The following is a 17772-nucleotide window of genomic DNA, read 5'->3' on the forward strand; positions in this document are numbered from 1 at the left end:
GATGAGGTGGCTTAACCTGTTATATGAGGGTTCCCACCATTCTCACTAGAGTTACCTGTTATATGAGGGTTACTTACAGATTGTCCTTACCAGTGCCGCAGTATTGACATCCTTCCAATTAGGGTTACAGATTGGACCCCAACTCCGCCATAATGGCGTATTAGGGCCATGTTAGTTAGATGACTACTTCCTACAGTTTCGGTTACATAATCAGGACTATCAGATACAGTCATTCAGTCTCAGTAATAGAACTCAGATAGTTCTATTAAATTCAGGGTTGTCAGATACAGTCAACTCAGAATAGTGCGAAACTCAGCTAGTTTCATCAGAAACTAGAATGTCAGATACAGTCACTCAGTATTAGTTATTTCAGTTATACAGTTATCAGTACCTCATGTTATCAGTACTCAGACTCAGTAATCATGTTATCACGACCCTAGTTACAGTTATTATGTAGTCATGTATATATTCTCACGTTCATATTATTCAGTCAGTTAGTATAGATTCTGCATGTAAATCCTTTGCATTCAGCCTACCTCACATGCATACCAGTACATTCAAAGTACTGACACATTTGCGCTATGGTGTCTTATACCATAAGTTCAGAAGCACGAGCTCCAGAGCATCAGTAACATTCCAGTCTCCGCAGTCAGAGTTAGCAGTTAGTCCTCATCTTTCGAGGACATGATCATTTCTTTATTATCTCATTAATTAGTTTATTAGTTGGGGACATATCTCATCATCTCCTTATTCAGACAGTTATGTTTTAGAGGCTTGTCAGATTACAGTATGTTTAGACAGTTTTGTTTTGGGCATTTATACACCATCCCAGATATTATATTTGATCAGATATTATGTTATAGTTTGAACCATATGGCCTTTCAGTTTATGTTTCCGCATTATACAGTATATCATACAGTATACAGGTACAGATATCAGTCATGGGTTAGCTTGTGATCCTTCGGGATCATGAGTACCGTGTAGCGTTCTGGGTACCAGATTCGGGGTGTTACAGGTACCTCTCAAGTACTGCTAGTAACACATATCTCCAAGTTGTAAATTAAAGTAAATCTGGTGAGAGGATAGAGAAACAACACAGCAATGATTGGCTTGGGCATCATTTCCAAAAGTTCATCCAACCTATAAACATCATAACCGTGCCTCATCTGGTGGAACACCGAGATGCCAAACAAACTGGTCAATTAAACAACAACAAAAAAAACATATAATAAATAGAGTCAATAAATTACATTATCTTGAATCTCAATTGACTCTCTCACGAGCAGGGGCAGAAAAATTACACTATCTATATATGATTAAAATTATTTTTAATGTATATATATACCAAGTGATTTCTTTCCATTTGTCTCAGTCTTCACGAACAGAGTTAAATGGGATAATGTTTGTACCCATGGAATCATTTGAGGTGGGCAAGAGTAGCTTCTTTTGGGACAAAAGAAGATCAATCAGTTGATTAAGGTGTAAGAAATTTGCACTAACCATTCAATCAGTGGATAAATAACAATTTCAGTTTATCAACTTATTAAATGTGATATTCTTTTTCATAGTGACATCAATATATTTGGAAGTTAATTCAATGAAATCTATATCAAGAAAAATAAATCAACAAACTTTATACTATTTTACAGTACCAAATGAAGAAAATAAAGAGAGAGAAAGATATACCTGATTCATGACATCGGGGTTAACTTCAAGAGGAAGCTATTTCATCAAAGTTCGTTGATCTTGTAATTGATGGTATATTACCATTAACATAGTGAGAAAGAAATTTATTATAATGAAAAATGGGTTAACTGGATAAGCAAAATGTGCAACTGACTTTCTTCTTTTTATTCTAAAACTGAGGGCAAACGTTACATATTTTAGCGATGCGATAATGATGTAATATGTACTAATTTGTTTTATTTGAGAGAAGCAAAATGGCCCTTAATTGACAAGCTAGCAGGACAACGGTCAACTGCTTCTGGAGTAGTCTCTATCATGTGGTAGAGGAAATAAGCCACTTGATAAAAATAATATTGAGAAACTATGAAAGAAACAAGGCGTAACTGCAATCCTTCGTTGTTGCATCTCTATTAGGAAAATTTGAACCATGACAGCAACATCTGCAAATTATTAGCACAAAAAGTTTGTAAATATTGAACTCAGCAGAAATGAGAAGTTACTCATTGAAACAAAGACACAGATCAGGAAAAACGAAAACTAAAGTCGGACTCTTTCATTCTCATCTTTATTAGCACAAAAAAGTCTTAAGAAATTGAATTCACCAGAAATGAAAAGTATCTTAACAAAACAAAGACACCGAACGGGAAAATTAAAACTAAAGTCGGGCTTTGTCATTCTTATGTTGAAGCTACGCTTCAAAAGTCATGTGTCCCATGTATCACAAGGAAGTCAACACATATTATACAACACTATCTAATAAAAAATTCATTGGACGCAGATTATAATTATATGTTCTACCATTATTTGGTGTGGCAGCAGGTTTATTATCTTCCCCATCAGAAGTCCAACCTGTTTCAGTAACTACGACTTTTATTTTTCTGAAACCAGCATCTTCTAGAGCTGCATATGCTGCATCAATATGAGTATCGAGCAAGTTATCATAATGAAGATGAGTTCTATTTTCAACGTCACCTGCGAGTGAGTAGTCGATATCTGAACAATGTCACCTAGCCCAAGCTTTTTTGTTCACCGTCTCTACCTCCTAAAACTTCATATGGTATCAGGAAGGAAAGTTTTCACATTATTTTTTACCCAATTTAGAGCATGATCTAATTAGCACTCATTTGTTTTACAAATCCATTCAGAAGTCCAACAACCAGCTCAAATCTTATCCCTTTAAACGCATTAAGGACACTAGGCTTTGCATAATAAATTCTAACATTCTTAAGTTTTGCTGCTCAAAGTAGTTTAGCCACTATATCAGGTGAAGGGATGTTATCTGCAACTTTCTCATATAAATGTCATATGTTTCTGTGAATGCTGTTGTAGTCTATTCAGCTGAAAACAGAAGGCGAAAAAAGTCATTAGGTACAAATGAAAAGAACAAGAAAACCAGTTTCACACCAAATGTTAGACTCAAAAGTGTCTAACAAAGAATGCAAATATTAAAGCTGAAAAAACTGATGTTGATTCGGGCGTAATGATACGTTTTGACCAGCTTATTAAGTCAGAAGAATCAACTTGATGTGATAGGTGGTCAATAAATTAAAAATAACATAAATTTGCAGGAAATTTCTTCAATTAATCTCTAATAGAACCTGTGAAGCACACACCTCAATCAATTTGTAATTGAAGGTGCCTCTTAGAGCATTTTCAACTTATATTTCTTTTAAATCATCATGCGAGAATGCATTTACTGAACTTTCTGTTCATGAATCGAATACATGAAGAATTTTAAAAAAAGTCTAATATTCTATGGAACATTCAAAGCATTTAAAGAGAATATTATTTAAATTAAAATCCCACTTGATAATTGTATAAGTAGCGTAAGTAAAACTTCAGGGGAAACAACTTTTTTTACAAAAGCTCACTGATGAAATAGGAAGGGATCAACAAGTGGCAGCAACATAACACTACATACTTGTAGACATTAGTTAATATATTTCACGACAAGCATTATAAAAATAAAAATTCTTACGTCGTTAGTTAACTGAATGCCTTTTTGATAATTTTATCACTACAACGTTGTATGTTGAGTGATCGTCTTTTCGATCTGTTGTCATTGCCCTAACCAACAACTTCACACCTTTAGAAGTTTTAGCTCTAGACAGCCACATAAAGCTGACTGTGGGAAAAACAGGCTCACGCAAATAAATTTCAACATAATCTAAAGTTTGACCTTGAGCTTTATTTATAGTCATAGTAAAACATAATCGTATTGAAAATTGTGTTCTCTTAAAAGAAACCGACAAATTCTCATATGCTGAAGCTGATAGTGGTATGCAAGGAATAAAGACATGTTTGTTTTGAAAATCACCGCTAGCAATTTTAGTACTCATAACATTTGTTTTAAAATTACAGCACGTTAATCACGTACCATTACATAAAACTTCAGAAGGATTTAAGTTTTGTAGTAACATCACTGGGTAATTTTCTTTTAAAGTCAATCTATAAGGTGGAAAATTAGCAGGATTTATAGTATGTAGATAATCTTCAAGTTCACTTTGATCATTTGGTCCAATAGTTTCATCAATCGTAACAAATATTTTCGCACTATTTAGAAATTTTGATATAAGCATCTCATTTATTTCATGAATATAATCATTTTTTGTTGTTAAAATAACACGAGAAGCTAAAGCAGAAGAGTTATGAAATAACGAATTTATGTTAGGATATGTTACCTTTAATAAATCATCTAGAGATTGTTCTTCGGTGGTAAAAGGAATGAGCAAAGATTTGGGAATTTCAACTTTGTCGTTGGAGTTATGTTTTTCTTTTCCATTGTCAATCCTTATTAGATACTCAGAAAAAGTTGGATCAATTCTTGCACGCATATTCTTTGATAGGTACAATTTTTCTAGTTGGTTTCAAATTTATGAGTATAATAAGATTTGTGAAATGAAGTCTTCTTTTTTTCCATTTCACACAACAGAAAGAGTTTGTCTAAAATCACCACCTAAAACAACAACTTTTTCACCAAAGAGCATACTCGTATCTATGAGATCTTTTAAAAGTAAATCAAAAGCTTCAATAGTTTTTCCTTTAGCCATTGATGCTTCATCCCATACAATTAATTTTGCATCTTGAATTAAAGAAGCAAGTGAACTTTGTTTGCTGACATTGCACCCAATATTCTTATAAACATCAATAGGTATTTTAAACCATGAATAAGCAGTTCGTCCTCCAAGAAGAATAGAGGATGCGGCACCAGAACTTGCAGTTGCTAATGCAACAAATCCTTTTGATCTTATCGTTGCTAATAGACTTCGATATAAGAAACTCTTACCAGTTCCTCCAGGTCCATCAACAAAAAAATCTCCTGCTCTATTTGAAAAAACTCTATCAATTATTATGGTATAAGCTCTTCTTTGTTCAATATTAAGTTTTTTTCTAATAACATATCCTCTTCGCAAACTTTTATATTTCTCTCAAACTGAACATATTTTGCTTCTTTGGCAATCGCGGAGCTTTAATATTTTCTAGAACAAGCTTGTACTCATTAATATCATGTCCCATCGAGTGTAATTCATCATTAATATGGTCCAAAACTCGACGACAAATATCTTTAAGTTTAATATTTCTCAAGTTTTTAAAATCTTCTGACATAAATTCTTCAAATTGTTCCCATAATTCTTTAGGATTAGTAGGATTACAATACACTGATAACGTAGCGAATAATCATCTCAAACTATATGGTAATTGGTAACTCATAGCTTCAGTCATACAGTTAATCAAACTGTTTTCAGAATGTAGTAATCCTTTTTTTCTGTTGATTCTCTAAAAGTAGAACAATATTTTTGTCGACTTTATGAAGATCTCTATATGACTCTGGCGCTCATACATCCATTAATAATAATTTAAGATAATATCTTTCTCTTTCTGTTGGATGATATGTCACAATACGTCTGGTAACTGAACGTTGTTTTTGATGTGTCCACATTTTATATGTGTTTGACCATACAAAATATTCAAGGAATATTTTGTATAATAGTTTAAGTTTTTTAACATCTTTATTTGTTTGGATCATTACAAAGAATTCGGTTAGCATGTTTTTCTAATCATTAGATTTCTTATAATTGAATTTATACTTTGAGCACTTTTAAAAGAAACACATTGTTGGTCATCAAGATGTAATTGAAGATGGTAAACACTTGGTGTCATCTCACTAATAGGAAAACTAAATAAGCGTCATGTAGCTTCAGGCAGAGATACCCACCGAGCAGATTGATACTCTTTTATTTCATCAATTTCTATTTCTTTATCATGATCATGCATTTAAAAAGCAATTTTATCATGTCCTTTGCAAATATATTTGTAAAGATACTTTACAACTTTGATGTCAGAGCATATTTCTACATTCGACAATTAAATTTACCAAGTAAAAATGAATTGTATGGTGCTACCCAAGAATTATCGAGAAATTATTCTCTAACCTTTACAGTATGTCCTAGTTGCCGCCTTTTATAAGTTGGATATGAGTTTTTTCCTTTTGATGTTCACTCAGTAAAATCTCTAGGATAGTGAAATTTACAATATCCATTTTTCATACATGAATTTGTAGGATTTAAGTGGCCACAAGGATCGTGTATCATATGATGTGCAACAACTGTAAGTAAGCCTCTTTAGTAGAATTGGGTAATTCAGCATGAATAAATTTGTCATAGGACTCAGGTGTCAATAATTTGTATTCATTAGCAAGATTTATAAGAAAATGTGCATGTGGGAGCCCGCATTTATGAAATTCTATATTGCAAATAAAAGCAGCAACCTTTCCAAATACGTTTCTCTTTAGTATATAAATTTTTATTTCCTCAACTTTTGCTCTAAATACTCTACTAATTAAATCAGGTCTGTTTTGTGCTTCGTCAGTAGGTAATAAATGTTCTTTTATTTCTGGCCTTGTTGGATTACATGTCATTGTTAAAAATAAATCAGGTTTTCCAAAATGTTGAACTAAAGCAATAGTATCAAGATATCGCCGACACATGTCTCTTGGTCCTCTTGTAAATGTAATAGGAAGGAATATCTGTTTTCCAATTTTTGCAGCTTCTCTTTCACCATGTCTTCAGACATCAAGAAGACCTTGCAAAACTTTCATTTGAAATAATTCTGGATTGAAGAAAAAGAAATCCAGTCTTTGTGTTTCAAGTTTTATAAACATGTCAACAATATATTGTTGGAATGCTTTTCCAGTAGTAAGAGTTCATCATTTTCATCATTTCTCATTTGAATTTTGTAGCAATAATATTCATGACAAGAGACAGTATTTCTTTTCTTCTTTTGTTGTTTGAGTATTTGAGCTTCCATATCAAGAAAGTTATCTATTGAACACATATTTTTAACACTTGGTAAGTGTTCATGTTCACAGGGAGTACAATGTGTGATACTATTAAGTGGTTGTATTTTTTTTATACCACAATGCCAGCCATCTTGACCATATGAAAATAATAATGGGCACTGCAAGGGATCATAACATCCATAATAATAATTAACTAATTGACTTTGATTATTGTGAGTATAAATTCGAATGAGGTGTGGAAATAGAATGCACATCTCCATCAACCCATATTGCTGAAATTTCAGATGAAGTAGGAAAGTTATATATAAGTTGATCTAAATCAGAATCACATTTCAGTGTAATATGAAAGTGTGACAGTTTTGGAACATCAGATAGAGATTTAAGAAAAAAGAATATAGATTAACTTTTAAGATACAGATCAATACAATCAATTCTATTTGTCACTTCATTTTCATTGTCATAAAAGTATAGTTGCAAGATTTTTCCTTTTCCAGTTTCTGGATATAAATCATCAATAAAGTGGTACATTTTTCCTTAAACTCTAAAGGTATAAATACCATGATATCTTTGAGCGAAATCTTTGTCATATTTTACTCCAAGTGAAGTGAATGCAAACATATTACTGTATTTTTTAACATATGTTCAAAAATGTTGAGACTTTTCAGAAGTATCTAAGAATAAATGTCGTAGTTCAGTAGGCATTTTATGTGTTGTAAGCTTAATTGAACCATTATCGCAACAAAATGTAGGTGGTTCGTATTGAAATCTTTTTGCACCACAAAATTTATAATTTGGCACAACTTTCAAAACTACATATTCGGTTTGTAACCTATTGACATTAATGTGACGACCTCTATTTATCTTATGTCCTGGATAGTGCAGAAAAAGTTAAAAATCAATTTAGAGTTAAAGGAATAGTAGTAAATATTGTTGTATGTCGACACAAATACAAACCTTTGTTTGTTATATTTCCCAAAGCAAGTCTACATTGGTCATTAGATGTATGTGATGTAGAACCTAATATAAGACCAATTATGAATTACATGAGTAAATGTGTGATGGTAATAGTATGTTAATGGAGAAAATATGATTATACTTGCCTGTCTCGAAGATGCAAAAAGATTGAAGCAAACTTTTGTCCTTTAGCATAAGTGCCCGGTGATATATTAACTTCAGATGTAGTAGCTAATATATAAACTGATTCAAATAGGTGCATATTTCCAAGCATTTTGATGTGTAAAGAGCAAAAGTTTAATTTTCTAACCTTGTGTTGTCATAACGCAGACATCCCTTATTATGAGAGGTCTGTTTTGTTGAAATGTTGAATTAGATGCAGAAGATATTGATGTAATTGAATTATTCGGTGCATTAACTTGTGCAATACGCTTCTTTGAATCGAGTTCTCTGGTGCGTCATTGCAATAATAATGCATCTTTTTTAGTTGGAGAAATTTTGTTATATCTCTTACACCGATTGAATTTTATTTCAGCATATGTAGTAAACAGACAAGGACGTTTGTTATTCTGGGTTGAATATATTGTAGAGGCCCTTTTCTTATCTCCAGACATCTGCAGCCAAAGTATGTAAGAAATTGTAAAAGAAATAACGAAATTTGCTGAAGTCAAAAAGTCGGACATGAACGCAAAATGCACTACACAAAGATAGGTAATTGTTGACTACCACATTTTAGAAGAATTATAGATGCAACTCAGTTTACTGATGTTGTAGTTGATGTCATTTATTATATTCGACCGAAGAATAACTTTCAACACTTCAACACATTAGAAAGGTCCATAAACACTAAGGAGAACATTTTGTGGAATTTATATAACAAAGAAGGTTATTCTAAACTCTGCCTAGTTAATTTTATAGCGTATAGCAAATCCAAGGTCAGACTAATTAGAAGAGTGCACCATGTTGACGTAACACGTAAATGATCTTAATGAATCGTATCAATACTAAATGAACCCGAATAGAACAGAATGGATAACATGACTATACAGGCTACTATATAGAAGTATATATTCCACGCTTAATCACCTAGGAAAAGAATCATAACATTACTTCCACTTATCCTCCACTCTCTTTTGTTATATTTCTAAAGTAAGGATGTGTAAGAAGAAAATGTTAATTATCTCCCTTACCATCCCCTAAACAAATTGACTTATGAAAATATTCATACAAGAAAAGTTGAGCCCATAAAAATTTTCAACAAAAATCAAGTCGTATTAGCAAATATTGTCCTATAATCACTAATGTCACGATCCGAATTGGGGCCCTGGCCGTGACGAGCATTCCCGAACCCGAAGGCCCGGAACGCCCTCTGTCTATATGGTAATCATGCACATAATTCATATGATCAAAGTAATACAGAATAGACACAATAATACGGAAACATGGTCAACAATTTAAAACAGTTAAAGGCTTGAAAACATGCCCAACGATATTTAATAAACATCTGCAAGAGTCTGCGAAATCTCTACTAACATACTATCTGAATAACTGGGACAAGGCCCCCAGCAGATCAAAAACCATACTGAAATAAATACCAAATGACTAGGCCTTCCGAAGCAAAGAAGGCTCACCAACTAAACTCTGAGACAACCCTGTCTGTAGACTCTACTAAGGATCTAGACCCCTACACTGCGCCTCAGTACCTGGGAGGAAGGGGGGGTCAGCACAATTATACTGGCACGTGAAGCAATCCAAAATAGAGTAATTGAACGTACGTACTCCAAAATGAAATATATATATATATAAAATACGTGAGAGCAAATGTTCATCAAACATTATGCATAAAACAGTTTCTGAAAAACACATGGGCACCTTCTGAAAACATGTAACCTGTCTGTAAATCTCAAACTCTGATCTGTGTATTACTTCTGAGTTAGGTGGCATCCCCTACAAGTCTGATATTCTACGGGCGATATGGAATCCGCCATTGACTCGGCGGGGAAGCCTCCAACCCGAGTATGCCGCAAAGGTTGGAGTTCCTGAATCTGATACGCCACACGACACTTAAGTCAGCGTATAACAACATACACGGGTTGGTAAACCACGATTTTAGGCAATGAGTTGCTTGAACTCAAGCCCTCTTCAGGGAACCATCTAACATCTCTATATGCCCATTTTTAACCTTTTCTGGACATGCAACATTGTGAATGTCTAAAATCATAATAGTCTGAAATGTCTATTAGTCTGAGTCTGATATGGCATTGGTCTGAATTGGTATCGTCATACCAAGACTTGCAAGTCATGATTTCTGAGCCATAATACATTAAGCTAAATCTTTCATTTAAAGCATAATTTAGACCACCAAAAACATGCAACTGATATAGAAGATTTCGCGTTTCGAAACTCAAGTCAAAATCATGCAAAAACTTCATCAACATATGGTGGTCTAGTGCCTTTAGCAAATCCATGCACTCTTTCATTACATGCATTATGAACATTAAACATTCATGCTAGATTCCCTCGTTAGTGATTTAAAACCACCTTTAAATCATAACAAGAGTTCAATCATTTCATATAGTGCTTTTCAAGGATGCCTTGCAAAACAATTCTATGCTATGAGAAATCTGAAAAGTTCATAATAAGAGGGAATTCACCGAAAATCATGCTATCAACAAGAATTCATTCTTAAATACATGGTTTCATACATTCATATTCTCAAATCACTTTGGGGAAGGTCAAAAGACCAAAACAATATGTTAAAACATTTAATACAAGAATATATACATAGATTCAAAAACCCCATTCTAAAATATGATTTTTCTATGCCCATGAAAATTTAGGAAAACCCCGCGTACCTCTATTTCGAAAAATAACGGGTGCTTCTTGAAGCTTGTGGATTGGGGATTCCGAATCTCTACTCAATTTTGAAAACCCATGGTTAAATCTTGATTTATTTGGGTTTTTAGTTTGAAACCCTTGGGAGTGTTCTTGAGAATTTTTAGATGAATGTGGATGTATTTTGGTGAATTGGGGACTGAATTTCGTGTTTATGGCTGAATAAGGGTGGAAAAAGGACCATTTTGCCCCAAAAAAAGGAGTGTTTAAGTCACTTGAAACCATAAGATATGCGCCGCATATGATATCACATATATTTACATAGGCGCCGCATATGATATCACCTATATTTACATAGGCGCCTCATATGATATCGCCTATATTAACATAGGCGCCGCATATGCTTTCCAGTGGCCATGTGCGATTGGTTAGGCGACGCATACTACTTTGAAAGGCCATAACTTCTTGCTCGGGTGTCGGATTTTAGCAAAATTGGTATCGTTGGAAAGTTAACTCGAAGATCTATCATTTGACACATAGGAGGCTCTCTAATTCGACATATACAGAAAGTTATGGTCGATAGAAGCTGACACAAATTACAACGTCCACTAAAACTTAATCGATCAAAATAGTTTCAACTCGTCCTCGAGTTGAAGGACCTCTATAGTCTAAATTCATGCTCAAATGGATTCGCATACTACATAATTGATTAACACGCCAAATTGGCATAGGATTTAAGGCTCTGGGATTATCAACGCGTCAGAGTCATGGTTTTTATTCTAACCCGAAATGTGGAGTGTTACAACTAATAATGTTCAATTTAGAAAAAGTACTAGTATAGGGGTTTGGCAAAACAAGGATGACACAATCCGCAACAAGATGGCAAAGCGACAAATAAGGTACCTTCCTTAGAATAGTAAATTATTCCTACAACTTTGTTCTAAAATTTAACATGAATATGGCCAATTTATTAAGATGAGAATAAAATGTTTACCTTTCTGTGTAAATTAGAGAGAAAATGAAAAACTGGTCATAAGAAAAGTAAGAGTGGGATTTGACTTTTATACGGCTTTTTATATTCGAAATTTTGGCAACAAATTATAGAATGTTGCCTTCTTAAAACCTGGACTTATGTGGCGTCTGGAGACGATGCATGGTTGAAGGGCTTTCAACTTCATGCATGAAGTATAAAACAAGTAAGGAAAACTTAAATGTTCAGTAGTTTCAAAGTAAATACAACCAACACTTTTATGGGTATATTTTTGTGCAGCTACGACCTTTTCTCTTCTGGCTCCCCTTAAGCATCTGCTTGAAATAATATGTTGCTTCTATCTTTGTTCTTTTTATTGAAAAATTGAATAATCATCCTCTTCATCCAGAAAGGTTTACCCAGAATGTGTTTAAATAATGTTGGAGTCAACAGATGTTCCTTTTACTGTGAAAACAAGGCCTAGGTTTGCTCTCAATTTGATTTTTTTAGTATATAATTTGTATGTGGCATTAGACAATTACATTTTACTTTGGAATCCAATACATTTATCTTCTTTCAGTTGTCAATATGATGTGTAGTTTATATTTGTTCAGAATAATTTGTAGATTAAGCCGGTGACATATCTCTTGGACTACTGTGAATTCTTGTGTCTGTAGTGTAATGAGAGCCTATTACTATTTTCCACTATTTTAGGTAGCCGGCAAAGTTCTTTGGAGAGCTAAAATGTATGCAACTAAAAGCTACATGTAGTTTTAACCCAATCCAAGAATATCCTAAGACAGAATGCATTTATACCATACAATTTTCCACCGACTGTATCACCGATTAAATTTCTGGTCAAACATTAATTCTTTATTCATTTTCAAGTTAATATCATTTCCAACAAATTTATTCTCCGTATAAAAAGAATTCAAGACGGGTTCAAATTGTGGAAATTGTCTATTGCAAAAATGCAAGGTAAAGTTGCACACAATAGATTCATGTGGTTCTGCCCTAAGTTGGAGTTCACGCGTAGTAGGAGCTCAGTGCACCAAAGTTTAAGTTGGGTAGGAATGCTGTGGATATATGTACTTAAATATCCCTTGTAGAAGTAAGTTTCATGTAGATTTTGTGTTCAGGATATAGTTTTAAAATATGGGATTGTATCTTCGTGTGTGTTGGAATGGAGCGATGGGTACTATAATGGGAATATCAAGACCAGGAAGACTGTTCAGCCCGAGGAAGTTAATGAAGACCAGCTGGGATTGCAGAAAACTGAGCAATTGAGAGAACTTTGTAGTTCCCTCTTAACAGGTGAAAGTGAATAAGACCTACAACCACAGGCCAACAGGCCGTCGGCTGCATTATCTCGAAAAGATTTCACTTATATAGAGCGATATTTTTAGTATGCATGTCATTCGTCTTGAACGTTGGCCAAGGGTGATTTCTTGAAATTCCAAATCTTGTGTAGGGAGTTTGCTTTCTGATGTCTTGATAAGAATTTATATAGTGCACCAAGGCCATACTTGGTTATATCTTAGAACAATCCTACTATTCGATTGACGTTTTATAGTTTTCATAGCTATGGAAAGAAGAAGCTAGCAAAGGATTCTAAACAATTCTATTTAGTCATCTAATTGCATCTATAGATGCAACACTTGACAAATACAATATCACTTAATTTTGAACTGGAAGGAGCAGTTGAAATCACTAATAGTTGTAATTCCTCGGATAGCTCCTTGAAACCTTTTGTGTCTAACCGAGTAATTAGGAATCCAATCGTAGCTTCTATTGACATGAGATTGTTGAAGTCACCACTTATCAGCCACATAGACTGTACAAAAGAGACTATTTAATTAATTTTATCCCATAGTTGTTGCCTTTGTCCAAGATCATTGTTTGCATACACCACAATGAACAACATAGTAGAGTATAATGTTGTATTCTGTACTATCCAGTGGATGAATTGGTCACCAATCTCCACAATTTGCACATTAAGGTGATCTTTCCAAACGAACCAAATTATACCAATTGAAGCATCATCATAGTTGAACAAATATCCCAATCTCTGGCTAACACTATAATTCAAGTTGTAGAAGTAGTATCTTACAGAAATGCAAGATAAGTTCGCACACAATAGATCCGATGTGGTTCCATCCTAACTTAAAGTTCACACAGAGCACGAGCTTAGTGCACTTAATTTTTAGTTGTGCAAGAATCCTGTGGATATATGTACTTACATATCCCTTGTAGAAGTAAGTTTCATGTAGATTTTGTGGTTAGGATATTGTTCTAAAATATGGGATGCTATCTTCTAGGGTGTTGTAATGGAGCGATGGATACTATAATGGGGATATCAAAACAAGGAACACTGTTCAAACGGAGGAAATTAATGAAGACCAGCTGGAATGGCAGAGAACTGAGCTATTGAGAGAACTTTATAGTTCTCTCTTAACAGGTGAAAGTGAAGAAGATCTACAACCACAGGCCAAAAGGTTGTCGGCTGCATTATGTCCAGAAGATCTCATTGATATAGATGGTATTTTTTAGTATGCATGTCTTTCGTTTTAAACATTGGAAAACAGTAATTTGTCGAAATTCCAATTTTTTTGCAGAGAGTTTGCTTTCTGATGTCTTTATAGGAATTTATATATTGCAGCAAGGCTACAGTTGGTTATATCTAAAAACAACTCTACTCTTCAATCAACGTTTTATAGTTTTCATATCTATGGAAAGAAGATGCTAGGAGAGGATTCTAAACAATTCTTTTTACTCATCTAATTGTATTTATAGATGCAACACTTAACAGATACAATATCACATCCAGAAAACTTTATCCTCCAAGGTTCATTATCACAGCTAGTACAATGAGAACCTGTTACTATTTACCGCCATTCCAGACAATCGGTAAGGCTCTTTGGATAGATAAAATACTTCAATTAAATGGTGCATGTAGTTTTAATCCAATCCAAGAATATAGTAGGAGAAAGAATGCATTTATACCATACAAATTTCTAGTGATTGTATCATTGATTAAAGTCCCGACGAAACTTTAATCCATTATCCTTTTACAAGTTAAGTTCTTTATGTCCTGTGTTATTCTACATCATTTGTAACAACTTTGTTTTTCGTATAAAAGAAATTGAAGACGGGTTCGAGCTGTGGAAATAGTCTCTTGCAGAAATGCAAAATAAAGTTGCACACAATAAATTCGATGTGGTTCCGTCCTAAATTCTTTATAAGAATTTACATAGTGCAGCAAGGCTACAGTTGGTTATATCTTAGAATAATTTGCTTATGTTTTATAGTTTTCATATCTATGGAAAAAAGATGCTAGGAGAAGTTCTAAACAATTCTATGTAGTCATTTAATTGCATTTATAGATGCAATAGTTGACAGATACAATATCACATAATTTTGAATTGGAAGTAGCAGATGAAACAACAAATAATGAAGTATTAAATCTCTGTAATCGTAAATTCCCAAGTTAATGGTCAGATTGTAAGAAGAAGTAGATCATAAAATTAGCTTTTGACCATGAAATTCATTTGATTTTCATATTAACCAACTCAAGCTTGCTTAATATTTCTATCAAACACTTCACCTGCAATCTAAACTCATTCCTACCATTCACCTTTCAACCCCCAAAAATTCTAAAACATGTAAAATTAAATTGGTGGGCAAATGAAAATCAACCAAACTTATCACCATTAAAGCTATAGCAGACTATGTTTATGAGCTAAGTGCAGTCACACAAGCCGCAACAGTCAGCAGAACACAAGTGAAGATGCAAAATAAAAGCAAAATCTATCAAGCAAATTGAAATAGTAAAGTAGAAATTGAAAACTAACCACGGCAAAACGCAGAAAAAGGTAACGATAACGAAGATGATAATCAGCTAAATCATCAATTTAGCGATATGTGTATCCATGGACGCTAAGAGAAACATCCATAAAATCTGGCTATATACATCTGCAATCAACGTAGCATTGCTAGAAATTGACACAACTTAGACAAATAGGAAATAACGAAAATGCCCCTTCCCGGTGAAGCAGGCATGTTGACGACAGGAGCTTGCATAGTGAACCCCCTCTTATATAACAAGGGAATAATACCATTAAACCTTAACCGCCAATTGGGTTGTTGCAGAGGAATAATGATTTTTATTTTTAATTAGTGATTTTGAGTTTTGGATAAGTTATCTTTTTAAAAAGTGTTTTACTTGTTGATATTTATGTTATTTTTAGTTAGTGATTTTGAGTTTTGGATAAGTTATCTTTTTAAAAAGTGTTTTACTTGCTGATTTTGAGTGGATATTTTCTGTTATAAGTTATATTTTCTGTTATATTTTGGTATTTCTGCAAAATAGCTGATTCGTAACTCAAGACTTGTATTTTTGTTATATATTTTTTTTGATTTATTCTTTGTCTTGAGTCGAGTGTCTATTGACAAGTCTTTTTTCTGATTTGTTTTTTACTTTGGATCGGGATCTTTGAAAAATAATCACTCTATCTTACCTTTAAGGTAAACATAACATATGTGTGTACTTTATCTTCGTCATACCCTATTTCGTACATCGCATATGTTATTGTTGTTAAAATAATTTATATTTATAATCTATCTCTATATTTATAATCTCTATATCTATAATATAATCTATATCTATAATACAGGGGCACAACTAGTATATACTCAGGAGGTTCATCCGAAATTTCTTCGTCAAAAAATTAAACTATTTATATATGATTAAAATTATTTTTTATGTATATAAAATAGATGTTGAACCCTCTTCTGCTGGTTTGTGTGTGCACTTTTGAATCTCCTTAATGAAATTTTAAATGAAATTTTAACCCTGTCACTGCTATATCTATAATATATATCTATAATCTATATTTATAATATATTAAAAATGTGAACGACTTTAGAAGTTTTGTTTGAACTTTTTGTTCTTCATTAAAAATCTTTACTTTAGACAAAATCATCTTTTCACTATTTTTACTAATATTTAAGATTCAAAAATTAATTAAATATATTTATGATAAAATCTTTCCTTATTAGAAGTCATCATAATTAATGACAACTAATATTTTCTTGATTAGTTTAAGAATTTTAAATCAACTAAATTTGATTTTAAGAAGATTTGAAAAATCAAGAAATAAATATAAAAGCGTTAGCATAAGAAAATTTAAGAAACATCAAATTTTTGAAAGTTTTAAGTACGTAATAAAAATGTAATCAATGATTTTGTAAAAACTTGATTTTAAAAATAAGGAAAGATTTTAAATTTAGAAAAAATAATCGTACCACAATTATGGTTCAAATTTGTATATCCTTAGCCACTGACAGCAAGGAAAAGAGGTACCGCAACACAAATGCGAAAGTGATGATCCATCGACCACTTAAAACTTCTAGTGGTAAAATATATATGTACTTACACTAAAATATATGTTTATGTTTATATCATTGCATTAAAGTGTGAACGATCTGTGAAAAGTGATTTGAACTTTTTGCACTTTATTAAAAATCTCTACAATAGACAAAATTATTTAATTTTAAATAATTAAGCGTTACGCATGCGAGACACGTACGGTTAAACTAGTAATATATTAAAAATGTGAAGGGTCATAGAAATATTGTTTGAACCTTTTTGCCCTTCATTTAAAGTTTTTGCTTTAGACATAATCGTCTTTTCATGATTTTTCCTAATATTTAACAAGTGAAAATTAATTAAATATATTTATGATAAAACTTTTCTTTATTAGCAGTCATCAGAATTAATGACAACTAATGTTTTTTTTTTCATTAGTTTAAGAATTCTAAATCAACTAAATTTATTTTAGAAGATTTGAAAAATTAGAAATAAATATAAAAAATATTAGAATAAGAAAAAGTTAAGAAGTATCAAAATTTTAAAAGTTTTAAGTACGTAATAAGAATGTAATCAATGATTTTATAAATATTTGACTTTAAAAAATTAGGAAAGATTTTAAATATAGAATAAAAAAAAGAAATATAACCGTACCACAAA

The 17772-nt window shown here is 32.6% G+C and overlaps 1 long non-coding RNA gene across 3 annotated transcripts; it reads right to left on the reverse strand.

Annotated features, from left to right (window-relative positions):
• Positions 1-1819: 1819 nt before the first annotated feature.
• LOC107848013 lies at positions 1820-15944 on the reverse strand. Of its 3 annotated transcripts, XR_007046962.1 has the most exons (6): positions 15596-15934; positions 9571-9642; positions 8250-8553; positions 3665-8170; positions 2485-3024; positions 1820-2126 (listed from the first exon to the last, which is right to left on the reverse strand). It is a non-coding gene; the product is annotated as an uncharacterized LOC107848013 (long non-coding RNA). The 3 variants fall into 3 exon arrangements; XR_007046960.1 differs by having other exon boundaries at positions 3665-8553; XR_007046961.1 differs by lacking the exon at positions 9571-9642 and having other exon boundaries at positions 3665-8553; positions 15596-15944.
• Between the last annotated feature and the right edge of the window lie 1828 nt (positions 15945-17772).

Source organism: Capsicum annuum, chromosome 11 (genome assembly GCF_002878395.1).
Source record: "Capsicum annuum cultivar UCD-10X-F1 chromosome 11, UCD10Xv1.1, whole genome shotgun sequence".
NCBI lineage: Eukaryota > Viridiplantae > Streptophyta > Magnoliopsida > Solanales > Solanaceae > Capsicum > Capsicum annuum.